This window comes from Grampus griseus (genome assembly GCF_964374135.1).
Source record: "Grampus griseus genome assembly, chromosome: 15".
Lineage (NCBI taxonomy): Eukaryota > Metazoa > Chordata > Mammalia > Artiodactyla > Delphinidae > Grampus > Grampus griseus.
Genome location: NC_139009.1, coordinates 80403695 through 80419177, shown reverse-complemented (window position 1 = coordinate 80419177; position 15483 = coordinate 80403695). Strand labels below are relative to the sequence as shown.

At 42.2% G+C, this 15483-nt stretch overlaps 1 protein-coding gene and 1 pseudogene across 2 annotated transcripts in view; one reads left to right on the top strand and one right to left on the bottom strand.

Moving 5' to 3' along the window:
- The window catches only part of VWA3B (von Willebrand factor A domain containing 3B), a 252388-nt gene that overhangs the window by 144080 nt on the left and 92825 nt on the right, over nt 1-15483 (bottom strand). The window lies entirely within an intron of this gene.
- Nucleotides 8492-9023, top strand: LOC309833458 (protein mago nashi homolog 2-like; annotated as a pseudogene). Its single transcript has one exon. The product of its transcript is annotated as a protein mago nashi homolog 2-like (transcript).

The window sequence follows — 15483 nt, the reverse complement described above, 5'->3', positions numbered from 1 at the left end:
ATATCAGGTTGATTGTTGAGAGTTAATCCACTGCTCCTGAGGCTGCTGGGTGAAATTTGCCTTCCTCTTCTTTGTTCGCACAGCTCCTGGGGTTCAGCTTTGGATTTGGCACCGCCTCTGCATGTAGGTCACCTGAGGGCGTCTGTTCTCCACTCAGACAGGATGGGGTTAAAGGAGCAGCTGATTCGGGGGCTCTGGCTCACTCAGGCCTGGGGGAGGGAGTGGTATGGAATGCAGGGCCAGCCTGCTGCGGCAGAGGCTGGCATGACGTTGCAACAGCCTGAAGCGTGCCATGTGTTCTCCCGGGGAAGTTGTCCCTGGTTCCCGGGACTCTGGCAGTGGCGGGCTGCACAGGCTCCCGGGAGGGGAGGTGTGGACAGTGACCTGTGCTCGCACACAGGCTTCTTGGTGGTGGCAGCAGCAGCCTTAGCATCTCATGCCCGTCTCTGGTGCCCGAGCTGATAGCCGCGGTGTGTGCTCGTCTCTGGAGCTCATTCAGGCTGTGCTCTGAATCCCCTATCCTCACGCACGCCGAAACAATGGTCTCTTGCTTCTTCGGCAGCTCCAGACTTTTTCCTGGACTCCCTCCCGGCTAGCCGTGGCACACTAGTCCCCTTCAGGCTGTGTTCATGCAGCCAACCCCAGTCGTATCCCTGGGATCCGACCTCCAAAGCCCGAGCCTCAGCTCCCAGCCCCCACCCGCCCCTCCGGTGAGCAGACGAGCCTCTCAGGCTGGTGAGTGCTGGTCGGCACCAATCCTCTGTGCGGGAATCTCTCCGCTTTGTCCTTTGCACCCCTGTGGCTGCGCTCTCCTCCGCGGCTCCGAAGCTTCCCCCCTCCGCCTCCCGCAGTCTCTGCCCACGAAGGGCCTTCCTAGTATGTGGAAACGTTTCCTCCTTCACAGCTCCCTCCCACTGGTGCAGGTCCCGTCCCTATTCTTTCGTCTCTGTTTTTCCTTTTTTCTTTTGCCCTACCCAGGTACGTGGGGAGTTTCTTGCCTTTTGGGAGGTCTGAGGTCTTCTGCCAGCATTCAGCAGGTGTTCTGTAGGAGCTGTTCCACATGTTGATGTATTTCTGATGTATTTGTGGGGAAGAAGGCGATATCCGGGTCTCACTCCTCTGCCATCTTGAATGTCTCCTCACAACTCAATCTTTTATTTGCTTTCTAATTATATCACTAGACCTACCCAAATCTATACTAATAAACAGGGTAGGGGAGGAGTGGAGAAAAGAAAAAAGAGAAAGGAAGAAAGGAAATATATTGGGGGCAAAAAATGAAAAGCTTTAAAAGCTAGTGTATAGTATGAGAAAAAGCATGTATTGAATAAGACAGCACAGAAACCAAAAATACATGTGCTCCCATGTGTGTGTGTTGAAAAAGCGTGTGTTGAATAAGACAGCACAGAAACCGAGAATATACGTGCTCACCACTTAGAATATTCAGTCCAGCAATACACAAAATGAAGGTTTATTCGGATAACATCAAACCCATTTTTCACATCTACAGTAAATATACAGGGCAGAGAGAAAAACAAATTGAATGTCAAAAGGTCATTACCAATCAAGAGTAGAGTGCGACAGGGCAATGAAGCAGAGTAGATGGCCCAGGGCAAGCCCATCACATACAGGAATGTAATATTGATATATTGCAAAGGAATCCACATACATCAGTGGAGAAAGAAAGATTAGTAAGTGAACGGTGTGAATATCTTTTTTGGTGGTGTATTTCCTTCTGTACTTTAGACTTCTGGGGGGAGATAGATTTCTAGTAGTGAAAATACTGGATCAACATGATTAAACATTTTGGCGTCATGTCTCACACTGAATTGCTTTCCAAAAAAAGTTTTAAGACAATCTAAGTCACAGCAGCAGTGTATATGGAATACCCATATACACTGAATTAGCATAAAAATAATATCTCACCGTTTCCAGCTGAATTTGCTTTGATAAAGAAATTAATGTCAATTAGTAGTGAACAGTAGTGAAATTGAACATTTTTGTATTTAACTTCTTTTGCCCATTTACCTGTTGGGGTCTGCCCACTTGGTTCAGAAAGGCAAGAGGGAGAGCATCACAAACTATCACCCAGAGAAAACTTATTTGCAGGAACCACTCTCAGCAACAGCAAAGAAGAGTGCGTTTAGCCATGAAGCATAGCCCCTTCCCCACACCATCTCCCATATGAACCACCAGCAGATACCTATCTTGTGTCCTTTCAGTGGTGAATAGTAAAGGGGAAGCCAGCACACAGCATCCAAAGAACAACATAAGAAAAAAATGAGGGAAAGAGCAGCAAAATTACCAAGAGATGAATAACACTCACTAAAAACGTTATCAGGGAATACATGAAAATTATGATCCAATATTTCACCACAAATTTAAAAATATATATGAAGCCATCATCTCCTTGAAGGAAGAAAACAAAGCAGACATGCAAAAACTCAAGAATGTGATGGCAAGATAACAGGAAGAGATGAAATATGAAAAAGTCAGGAAAGAAGAAAAAAAATCACAGAAATTAAGATGAAAATGGTGGGAAATCAACAAAGAAAATATACGCTGGAACTCACTATAAGAAACTAGACAAGGTGAACACAAGCAGAAATAAAGTATTCTAAAACATCAGCGAGAAAATAATAGGAGACAGTCAAAGGAGAGCTATCGTACTTTATACGCAAAGTGAGTCACCAAGAGAGAAGAAAACCAGCCTGGCACAACGGTTAAGAAAATGAAGTATTTGACTTCATGTCAATGAAGCGAATGTGAATTTGGACAAGTTTCTTAACCACTTTCTTTCTTGGTTTCCCCGTCACTAAATGAGGATAATGTTAGTACCTACTCCATAGGGCTGTTAGGAAGTTTAAGTGGGTTAAAATTTGCTATGAGGCTGGAACAGTGCCTGGCATATTCCAAGCAATGTCCAAGTGTTTGTTAAATTTAAAAATAGTAATAAATAAAACAACAGGGCAGAAGAAGTATTTTAAAGTATAATTCAAGGAAACTTGCCTGAAATAGAAGTCTTAGAGGTTCATATTAAAGGGCACACTACATACCAGGGAATGTCAACCGCAGCAGTCAACGCTGAGACATATCCTAGGACTTAGTGGATTTAAAGATAAAAAAAAGAATGCTTTGGAGCAAAATGGCTGAACAAGATATCCCTTGATCATACCCCTGCCTCAACAACAATAAGTTGGCATCCAGCCACGGACAAAAGTGCCTTCACAGGAGCTTTGAAAGTGTCTTCATAGGAGCTTTGGGATCCAGGTAGGAGACTGTGAAGTCCAAGACCAAGGAGAGGTGTTTTGAGAAGGCAGGTCTGCCCCATGCTGCTGACTTACCAACCATGCTCCCCGCTACAGAAACAGAAACAGCTTTGTGCCCCCGAGAACTTGACTACAGCCCTGTTTGGCTTGGTCCTCCTGTCTCCAGCACCACATGCCGAAGGACCCAGGAGGAGCCATGCTCGCCCGAGCATCAGGTGATACACATACAGCCCTCGGTCCCAGCTGTGGACCCTAAATTGGCCCGTGAACCAGGTCCAGCCCCTCTTGGCCACAGTCTGGGAGCCCCTGGAGGTAAGCCCCCAAACTCAGTCAGACTGTGGATTCTGAAGAGGCCCTGTAATTGGGCTCCAGCCCATCCCAGCCACTGTCCGCAGTCTTGCTAGCACAGGGATCCTGCAGGAGAAATACCTGTCTATACCCCCAGAGATCCAGAAAGGGCCCCATACTTGCCTCTAAACTCCTCACAGCCTCCATCTGCCAGCAGTCCTTAGGGTCCAGGGCCCCAGTGGGAGACTCTCCAGTCTGAACCCCCAGAAGGACCCTGTACTGGGCTCCAACCTCAACACAGCTTCAGTCCACCAGCAGACCTGCCAGCAAAGGACCCAGTAGTACACACTACTGTCTGTGCTCCAAGAGACTCTGAAAAGGACATATACTCAGTTCCAGGTCCTCCCAGCCTCAGTCCACACCACTGAGCCCAACTTGCCCAGGGACCTGGTGGGAGACATACACATCTGTGCCTCCAGGGCCAGGTCTGCAGACCTCAAACATGGCTATAGAATCTCAAACAACCCTGGGGCCCCATTCCAGCCCCTCTCAGCCATGGTCCAGGGCCAGTCCTGCCCACCTAGGGGCCCATCCAGTGACCAGGCATCAGTCCTCCCAGGGATCTAGTGGGAGCCATGCCCCCTGCACACCTAGTAATAGACCTGCTGTCTAAGGACCCAACTGTGGAACCTGAAGAGGATCCTTATCCCAGAACACCCTACTGAACAAGGTACTGGAGGCAGTCCCATTCACCCAGAGACGAGACAGGATCCACACCTGTCCCAGCCCCTGATAACAAGCCTGCCAACTGAAGATCCCACTACAGACCCAGCAACAGCCATATAACTGGGTCTAACCCAGCACAACCGAGATTTCAGAGGTAGTCCATCAGCCCAGGGAACAGACAGGAGAAGGTTTTTACCTATGGAAACTAGTCTGTAAAGACTGGAAGAAGTGTATGCTTCTTCAAATGTACAGATACCAATGCAAGGCTACATGAATCATTAAGAATCAGGCAAAGATGACACCATCAAAGGAATTAATAAAGATCCAGTAACTGACCCCAAAGAAATGGAGACCTACAGATTACTTGAAAAAGAATTCAAAATAATCATCTTAAAGAAACTCAGTGAGGGCTTCCCTGGTGACGCAGTGGTTGAGAGTCCGCCTGCCGATGCAGGGGACGTGGGTTCGTGCCCCAGTCTGGGAAGATCCCACATGCTGTGGAGTGGCTAGGCCCGTGAGCCATGGCTGCTGAGCCTGTGTGTCCAGAGCCTGTGCTCTGCAACGGGAGAGGCCACAACAGTGAGAGGCCCGCATACCGCACACAAAAAAAAAGGAAACTCAATGAAATGCAAGAACACAGATAACTAAACAAAATCAGGAAAACAATACATGAACAAAATGAGTTTAATAAAGAAACAGAAACCATAAAAAAGAACCAAAACAGAAATCCTGAACCTGAAGAATACAATGTCAGAACTGAAAAATTCTTTAGAGAGCCTCAACAATAGACTTGATCATGAAGCAGAATCAGAAAACTTGAAGACAGATGATTTGAAATTAGCCGATTATAAGAACAAAAAGGAAAAAGAATGAAAACGAGGGAAGAAAACCTATATGTATTATGGGACACCTTCAAGCAAATGAATCGTCACAACATAGGAGTCCCAGAAGGAAAAGACAGAAAGGGGCAGAAAGATTATTTAAAGAAATAATAGCTGAAAATTTCCCAAATCTAGAAAGAGATATGGACATCTAAGTAGAAGAATCTCAAAGGATCCCAAGGACCCCAAGCAAGACCAGCCCAAAGAAGATCACTCTGAGACACACCATCATCAAAATGTAAAAAGTCAAAGATGAAGAGAAAATTTTGAAAGCAGCAAGAGAAAAATGACTTATCATGAACAAGGGAACCCCCATAAGGCTATCAGCAGATTTCTCTGCAGCAAGTCTGCAGGCCATGAGGGAATGAGCTGATATGAAATATTCACAGTGCTAGAAGCAAAAAACTGCCAACCAAGAAAACTATACCCAGCAAAACTGTCCTTCAGAAATGAAGGAGAGATAAAGCATTTCACAGACAAACAAAAGCTAAGGAAGTTCATCATCACTACATCTGCCTTACAGAAATGCTAAAGGAAGTTGAAATGAAAGGATGCTAAGTGACAACTTAAAAATACATAAAAGTATAAAACTCACTGGTAAAGGTAATTATATAGTTCAATTCAGAATACCCAAATGCTGTAATCATGGTGTGTAAATCACTTTTATCTCTAGCACAGAAGTTAAACAATAATATTAAAAACAACTATAATAACCTACAATAATAAATAAGCTACAATATGTATAAGCTATAATTATATACAGTATATAAGCTACAATAATTTGTTAATGGATGCACAAGATAAAAAGATCAATAGCATAAAATGTGGGGAGGAGAGAGTAAAAGAGTAGTGGTTTTATATGCAATTGAAAGTAAGTTGTTATCAGCTTAAAATAGACGTTATATCTTACAAGATGTTTTATGTAAGCCTTGTGGTGGCCACACATATACAAAAAATACAACGAAGACCTTTAGTAGTTACAGAAAAAATAAAGGAATTAAAGCATACCATTACAAAAAATAAATCACAAAGGAAGACAGTAAGAGAGGAAGAAAGGAACAAAATAACTAAAAATGTCATAAAATAACATAATGGTAATAGTAAGTCTTTATCTATCAATAATTACATTAAATGTAAATGGACTAAATTCTCCAATCAAAAGACACAAAGTGGCTGAATGGATAGAAGAAACATCCAACAACACGCTGCCTATAGGAGACTCACTTTAGCTTTACGGACACACATAGGTTGAAAGTGAAGGGATGAAAAAAGATGTTCCATGCAAATGGTAACCAAAGGAGAGCAGAAGTGGCTATACTTATATCAGATAAAATAGCCTTTCAATCAAAACTGGTCACAAGAGACAAAGAAGGTCGCTATGTAAAAAGGGACCAAGTGATAAAGAGACCAAGTCATTAAGAGGATATAACAATTGTAGGTATATATGCACCCAACACTGAAGCACCTAAATATTTAAAGCAAATATTAATAGAACTGCAGGGAGAAATAGATAACAATGTAATAATAGTAGGGAACTTCAATACCCCACATTCAACAATGGTTACATCACCCAGACAGAAAGTAAATAAGGAAACACTGTACTTGAACTATTCCTTAGACCAAATGGACCTGAGACACATACAGAACATACCACCAACAGCACCAGAATACACATTTTTCTCAATTGCATCTGAAACATTCTCCAGTATAGATCATATATTAAGTCACAAAATAAGCTTTAGCAAATGTAAGGAAACTGAAATCATACCAAGTATCTTTTCCAACCATAATAGTATGAAACTAGAAATTAATCAAAAGAGGAAAATGGAAAATTCACAAATGTGTGGAAATTAAACAACACACTCCTGAACAAATGAGTCAAAGAAGACATCAAAAAAGAAATCAAAAAATATCTTGAAACAAATAGAAATGGAAACACAGAACAAAAAAATATCAAAACCTATGGAGTGCAGCAAAAGCCATTCTAAGAGGGAAATGTATAGCAACAGCACCTACATTTAAAAGATAAAAAGAAAGATCACAGATAAATGACCTAACTTTACACCTCAAGGAAATAAAGAACTAAATGAGTCCAAAGATGGCAGAAGTAACAAAGATCAGAGCAGAAATAAACGAAATATAGACAGGAAAAACAATAGAAAAGATCAACAAAACTAAGACGGTATTCTGAAAAGATAAAATTGACAAACGTTTAGCTAGACTAAGAAAAAAGAGCAAAGACTCAGTGATCATGGGTTGCCTGTGCCCTGGTCATCGATAGTACAGGGAGAGGAGTTACTGAAAGACATTTTTCCATGTTTGAAGGGCCCAGTTGTCCCTTCCAAACCCTGGAACTTTCACACACTACCTTTTTTCTCCTGCCATTCCCTTCAGAGCTCAGGCCTTTGCTGCCCCCCTCCGTGATATGGTGACCAGGCTAGCGCCCAGATTGCAGGGTTCACTTTGTCTTTGAAGTTAAGGAGTCTCTTGGCAGAAACCAGTCAACACATCTATATTTGGATCTCACACTGGAACGAGTTCAGGTCGGTTCGGTGGGAGGTAGAAACCCTGTGACAGTGCCTTTGCTTAGTAGACTCCACAGATGCAACATGGTGCCCCCAAGAGGCATGCCTGGCTCCCAGATAACAGGTCAGCCTTAGATCTGGAGATTGTTGAGGAAGTCCCATGAGTCAGTGACCTTGGGGTGACGTGGGATCTGGGATTGCTGGTATTTCTCCCCAAGATTCCTACTGTTCATGGACACCAGTGGGGCAGAGAATGGACAGTGAGGTCTCCATGTGAAGAGCTCCCTGCTGCCTGCTCAGAGCATCACAGGAGAACTGTTCACTCAGCATGAGAGATCAGGGGCAAAGCACTGAGACTGGGGGCTTGGCATCCCCTTTAGCTGGCTCTGAGTCCTGACAGCAGTGCCCTTGGAGAGCCAGGGAAGGCTGACCCTGGTCCCTCTGCTGTGCCTGGATGACTTCAATAACCAAGAGATTTTTTCTTGAGTTGGCAGCTGCTCCTCATCATCATTTTCTCTCCATCCATCCATTCAATAAACCATATGGACCCACCCACCCCCAAAAAAGGAGCAAAGACTCAAATAAAATTAGAAATGAAATCTAAATATGACACAATAGAAATACAAAGGATCATAAGAGACTATTATAAATAATCACATGCCAACAAATCGGATAACCTAAAAGAATGGATAAATTCCTAGAAATATAGAAACTACCAACACTGAATCATGAAGAAAAAGAAAATCTGGGCCAGGTGCCTGGAGGCACGTCAGCCGGTCCTCTGGCAGGCTTTTCGGGGACAAGGATGGCTATAGCCAGTGATTTCTACCTACACTACTATGTAGGGCACAAGGGCAAGTTTGGACACGAGTTTCTGGAGTTGGAGTTTTGGCCAGATGGAAAACTTAAGATATGCCAACAACAGCAATTATAAAAATGATGTCATGATCAGAAGGGAGGCTTATGTACACAAGAGTGTAATGGAAGAACTGAAGAGAATTATTGATGACAGTAAATTACAAAAGAAGATGATGCTTTGTGGCCTCCCTCTGACAGGGCTGGCCAGCAGGAGCTTGAAATTGTAATTGGAGATGAACACATTTCTTTCACCACATCAAAAATAGGCTCCCTTATTGATGTTAATCAGTCAAAGGATCCTGACGGCCTTCGAGTGTTTTACTGTTTGGTACAGGACGTGAAATGTTTAGTTTTTAGTCCTACTGGATTATATTTCAAGATTAAACCAATCTAAATTGTAAAAAAAAAAAAAAAAAGAAAGAAAATCTGAACAGATTAAGAATTAATACCAATCCTCCTCAAGCCCTTCCAGAAAACTGAAAAAGAGGGAGCACTTCCAAGCTCATTTTATGAGGCCAGCACTAGCTTTATACCAAAGCCAAATAATGACACTACAAGAAAAGTTTACTATAGACTAATATCACTAATGAATATGTATGCAAAAATTCTCAACAAAATACTAGCAAACCAAATTCAACATCACATTAAAAGGTTCATACACTATGATCAAGTAGGATTTATCCCTGGGATGCAAAGACTGTTCAACATACACAAATTAATAAATGTGATACACCAAATCATGATTCTCTCAATAGATGTAGAAAAAGCATTTCACAAAATTCAACATTCTTTCATGATAAATGAACATGAAGTGAACTCTCAAGAAATTGGGTACAGAAGGAATATACCTCAACATAATAAAAACCATATATGACAAACTCACAGCTAACATACTCAGTGGTGAAAGGTTGAAAGCTTTCCCACTAAGATCAGGAACAAGAAAAGAGTTTCCACTCTCACTACTCCCATTCAGCATAGTACTGGAAGTCCCAGCAAGAGCAATCAGGCAAGAAAAATAAATAAATACATCCAAATCAGACAGGCAGAAGTAAAATAGTCTCTGTTAGCAGATGATATGATCTTAAAAACTCCACCAAAAAACCTACTAGAACTAATAAACAAATTCAGTAAAGTTGCAGGATACAAAATCAACAGGCAAAAATCAGTTGTGTTTCTACATACTAACAGCAAATTATCTGAAAAAGATATAAAGAAAACAATCCCACTTATAATAGCATCAAAAATAATACTTAGAAATAAATTTAACCAAGATGTTGAAAGATCTGTACACTGACAAATTATAAGACATTGATAAAAATAAATTGATGAAGACACAAATAAATGGAAAAATATCTCTTGTATGTGAATTAGAATAATTAACATTGTTAAAATGTCTATATTACCGAAAGCCATCTATAGATTCAAGGCAATTCCTATTAAAGTTCCAAAGGGGGCTTCCCTGGTGGCACAGTGGTTAAGAATCTGCCTGCCAATGCAGGGGACAGGGGTTCAAGCCCTGGTCCGGGAAAATCCCACATGCCGTGGAGCAATTAAGCCTGTGCGCCACAACTACTGAACCTGCGCTCTACAGCCCGCGAGCCACAACTACTGAGCCCGCATGTCACAGCTACTGAAGCCCGCGCACCTAGAGCCTGTGCTCCCAACAAGAGAAGCCACCGCAATGAGAAGCCCATGCACTGCAATGAAGAGTAGCCCCTGCTTGCTGCAACTAGAGAAAGCCCGTGAGTAGCAACGAAGACCCAACGCAGCCAAAAATTAAATAAATTAATGAATTAATTAATTTTAAAAATTCCAAAGGCATTTTTCACAGAAATAGAAAAAACAATCCTAAAATTCATATGGAACCACATAAGACCCTGAATACCCAAAGCAATCCTGGGAAATAAGAACAAAGCTGGAGGCATCATGATTCCTGATTTCAAGCTCTATTACAACACAATAGTAATCAAAACAATATGGTACTGGCATAAAAGTGACACACAGACCAATGGAACTGAATAAAGAACCCAGAAATAAACCCATGCATATACAGTCAACTAATACCTGACAAGGGAGCCAAGAATCCTCAACAGAAAAATTATAGTCTCTTCAATAAATGGTGTTGGAAAAACTGAATATGCACATGCGGAAGAATGAAATTGGACCCCTATATTATACCACTCACCAAATTAACTTGAAACAGATTAAAGACTTAAACATAAGACTTGAAACTGTAAAATACTAGAGGAAAACATAGGGGAAAAGCTCCTTGATACTGGTTTTGGCAACAATTATTTTGGATATGACACCAATAGAGCAAGCAACAAAAGCAAAAATAAACAAGTGGGGCTACATCAAACTAAAAATCTTCTGCACAGCAAAAGAAACAATCAGCAAAACAAAAGTCAACTTACAGAATGGAAGTAAATATTTACAAACCATCTATCTTAGAGGAAGTTAATATGCAAAATATATAAGGAACTCATACAACTTAATAGCAAAATACAAACAATCCAATTAAAATGGACAAAGGATTTGAATAGATATTTTTCCAGAAAAGATACACAAATGGCCAACAGATACATGGGAAGGTACTCAACATCACTAATTACCAGGGAAATGCAAAAGATATCCCCACACACCTGTTAGAATGGCTATTATCAAAAAGACAAGAGACAACAGTGTTGGTGTGGAGGTAGAGAAAAGGGAACCTTTGTGCCCTGTTGGTGCGAAATGTGAATTGGTGAAGCCACTATGGAAAACAGGATGGAGTTCCTCAAAAAAATTGAAAATAGAACTACCATATGATCCAGCAATCCCACTTCTGGGTATATACCCAAAGGAAATGAAATTACTATTCTGAAGAGATATCTATACTCCCATGTTCATTCCAGCATTATTTACAATATTCAAGACATGGAAGTAACCAAAGCATCCACTGACAGATGAATGGATAAAGAAAATGTGATTTTATATATTTTTTATGGGTACAAAAATTTGAAATATATCAATGCAATATTACTCATCCATGAGAAAGAAGGAAATCCTGTCATTTGCAACAACATGGATGGACCTTGAGGGCATTATGCTAAGTGAAATAAGTCAGATACAGAAAGACAAATACTGTATGATCTCAGTTATATGTGGAAACAAAAAAAGCCAAACTCATAGAAAGAGAGAGTAGAATGGTGGTTGCCGGGGGCTGGGGCTGAGAGAAATGGGGAGAAATTGGTCAAAGGGTCCAAACTTTCAGTTATTAGATGAATAAGTCCTGGGGATCTAATGTACAGTGTGGTGACTATATTTAACAATACAGTATTATACACTTGAAGGTTTCTAATTGAATGTTCTCACCACACGCAAAAAGACGTAATTATGTGAGGTGATGGATGCATTAACTAAGCTTATTGTGATAATCATTTCACAATATATATGTGTATTACATTGTACACCTTAAATTTTCTCAATACTATATGTCAATTTTATCTCAATAAAGCTGGTGGAATAAAAGAAACCTCTGAGCAACCAGGCAAAAAGATAAAGTCACTTACAAAAGAAAAAAATCAAGTTGGCCTTGGATTTCTTCTCGGCAGCACACACTATGAGAAGACACTGCAGCACCACCCATAACACACACGAGACAAACAAAAAGCGAGCCAAGGGCGTCCTATCCAGCCAAGCTGTCCTTTAAGTATAAAAACGTAGAAAAGAACATTTGGAAACCCTGGGCATATTGTTCCTCTGATTCCCTCCTTGAGGAAACTATTAGAAGATAAATTTTAGCCAACCAAGAGGTGGCTGGGGAAACCAAAGGAGATGGACTACAAGTGAGAACAGAATGTACTTAATAGCAGAAATATTAAAACTAAAACAAACATGGGAATTGGGATGACAGAAGAAAAGTAAAGGTGATAAAAAAAACTTAGTCTTTAAGGGCTTCCCTGGTGGCGCAGTGGTTGAGAGTCCGCCTGCCGATGTAGGGGACATGGGTACGTGCCCCGGTCCAGGAAGATCCCACATGCCGCGGAGCGGCTGCGCCCGCGAGCCATGGCCGCTGAGCCTGCGCGTCCGGAGCCTGTTGCTCCGCAACGGGAGAAGAACTTAGTCTTTAAGTTGCTTACCTAGTAGTAATAACAGTAGGGTAACCCACAGGATGGTGATGGTCATGGCAGTAACAGCAGTTATAATTATTGGCTGGCTAACCATGAGCCAGGTACTACATAAAACACTGTGTGTGTGTGTGTGTGTGTGTGTGTGTGTATACACACAGTGTTTCATACAGTGTATACACACATATACACATATATACACACACGCATATATATATATATATATATATTCCTAACAACCCATAAGGTAAACATCATCATCCCCATCCATAACTAAGGAAGCTAAAGCTCAGATTAGTTAAGTACCTCAACCACGATCACACAGCTAAGTGACAAATCCAAACCCAGGCCTGACTCCAAAGCCCAGGCTCTTGATTTTACCGCATTTGCGTTCATTGAACATAGGACAGACCTTATTCCTCTCTGCCTCCTCATCATTTAACACAACTAATATAATATAATATAGCATAGTATAATATAATAATAACAATCTATTTTTCCCATTTTATAGATGAGGAAAGGAAGCAGAAAGGTTAAATGACTTTCCCAAAGTTACACAGCTACGTAATCGACGGGGCAGCTAGCATGGCTTTAGAGCAGCGCTATCCAATACTAATTCAATGGTAGGTGAACCACAAGTATAATTTCCAATTTTCTAGTAGCCAAATCTTAGAAAAAACTTAATTTTATTAATATATTTGACGTAACCCATATGTTCCTATTATCATTGTGACATATAATCTATATTAAAAACTATTCATGCCATAATTCACATGTTTTCCTCACTCAGTCTTTGAAATCCAGGGTGTATTTTATACTTACAGCACATCTCAAATCGGACTCACATTTCCGTGCTCAGTAGCCACATGTGGTCAGCGGCTCCCATATTTAACAGAGCAGCTCCAAAGCTACATGTGGCACCAACTTAACAACGCACGAACCCTCCATTTTCCATTCTCCAGCACTGATTCCTGAAGTGTTATTTTATAAAATCAAAAAACAAAGTAACTAGTTATATTATCTACCTCCACAGAAAACCCATCCTGGGGTTAGGGTTTCACTCTTACAAAAAGGTCGTATTTATGCGTGTCGTTGGATCATATTTTTGATGGTAATCTGTTCTCCCTCTACTTTCTCTTCCCTACCCACTCCCTCCACATTCAAGCAGCCATTCTCTCCTTGCCCCAAAGAAGGCAGAGCAGAAAGATGAAATAGGCTGCAAGACATTCTGGCTTTTTCCTTTTAAGCCTAACCCCTGAGGAGAGGCGCTGGGGTTTACAGAGCAGGCAGCTTTAAGAAGCAGGAGGTAGAGAGGAGTCATCCCAGATTAGAAGGACATTCCCCTTGGCTTGGGGGAGAGGAGGAGAGCATCCCAGGAGAGGGTGGGAACTGGCTCCGAGTCTTTGCAGCACCTTGGGAGCAAGGCGCAGGGTGAACAGGGGTGGGGCAGAGTCTGCAAACGACTCCCACATCCGAAGCCAGCACGGGAGCAGCAGAGAACTGCTCAACCTGGAGTGGCCGTGAGACGGGGACAATGGGTATTTATAGGGCGGTTTGCAGGAAGAGATGTCTAATTACTAGAGACCCCTCCCGATGCCTTAGCACTGCCTAGGATCTCCAAGCTGTGGGAAAAGCTCAGGAGGAGTCCCTGGGAATGACTGGGGTTAATGTCCCCCCAATCCACTGGGATAGAAGGGCACTGGAATCAAAAATTAAACTGAATTCTAGAAATCAAAGAAAGTGTCTGGCTGGACTTGTTTTTGTGACCAGACACTCATATCTGCCACTTAGGGGGCCTCACTTGAGCCCGTCAGGGGCAGTGGGCAGTGTCCCCCCACAAACCATTACACTGGAGCCAGTTCATCTCCAGTGGACGGCTGTAACCCAGGAGGAACTGGAGTGCTGAGGGGTGTGGCCTCTCAGAAGTCACTGCTGACTTGGGGAACACCAGTGGCCTGGGATGAAACCGAGTTTCAAAGAATATCACGGAATACGTTTAAGTCCTGATCAGACACAAAGCAATCAGCAAAAAGGCCACTTGTTGGAGTTTGCTTAAATGATGAGTTTCCCTGACTCCCTGAGAAGACCCAGAAATAGAGGGGTGTAGAAGATGATTTTCAGGCCACTATTTCAGACTCTGAGGAAAGAAGGACTATTTCAGCAGCAGCAGTAGCCATAGCTCTACTAGACAGGACAGATGAAGACCATCACTGCAGCCAAGCCCTGGCTGACACTGTAACAGGAAGCACAAATCTGACTCCATGTTAGATCTGTTCCTTTTACTGTAACCCTTTGTGCTTTGTTGCTTGTGCTTAATCATGCTGGCTCTGCACCTCTTGTAAGAGAATGTTGCCTGTAGCCTGAAGTATACAGGATAGCCTACTCTCAGGGCTCTGACCTTTAAGAGTCCATTCATACAGAGATAAAAGGTTGCAGAACAGAGAATAACATTTGCCTTGTTGGAGGTTTACAGGAACATCGTGACCTGACCTATGTGGACAGCTGCAAGGGCAAAGGAATCCAACACCAAGAAGTCTGCAACAACTAACCACACCCCTCCCTCACCTGGCCTTTAAAAGTGCTTTGCTGAAACCCTTCAAGGAGTTTGGGGTTTTTTGGGCACAAGCCACCCATCTCCTTGTGTGTCCCTGCAGTAAACCTTTCTCTGCTCCAAACTCGGACATTTCAGTACTGTTTGGCCTCACTACGGATCAGGCACATGAACTTGCATTCAGTAACACCATGTTCAAAGACTTTAGGAAGATAGGCGGGAGCACTGTCCACAGATCTCTACAAGCCAGGTGTCAAGACAAGGAGACCCCCGCTACCT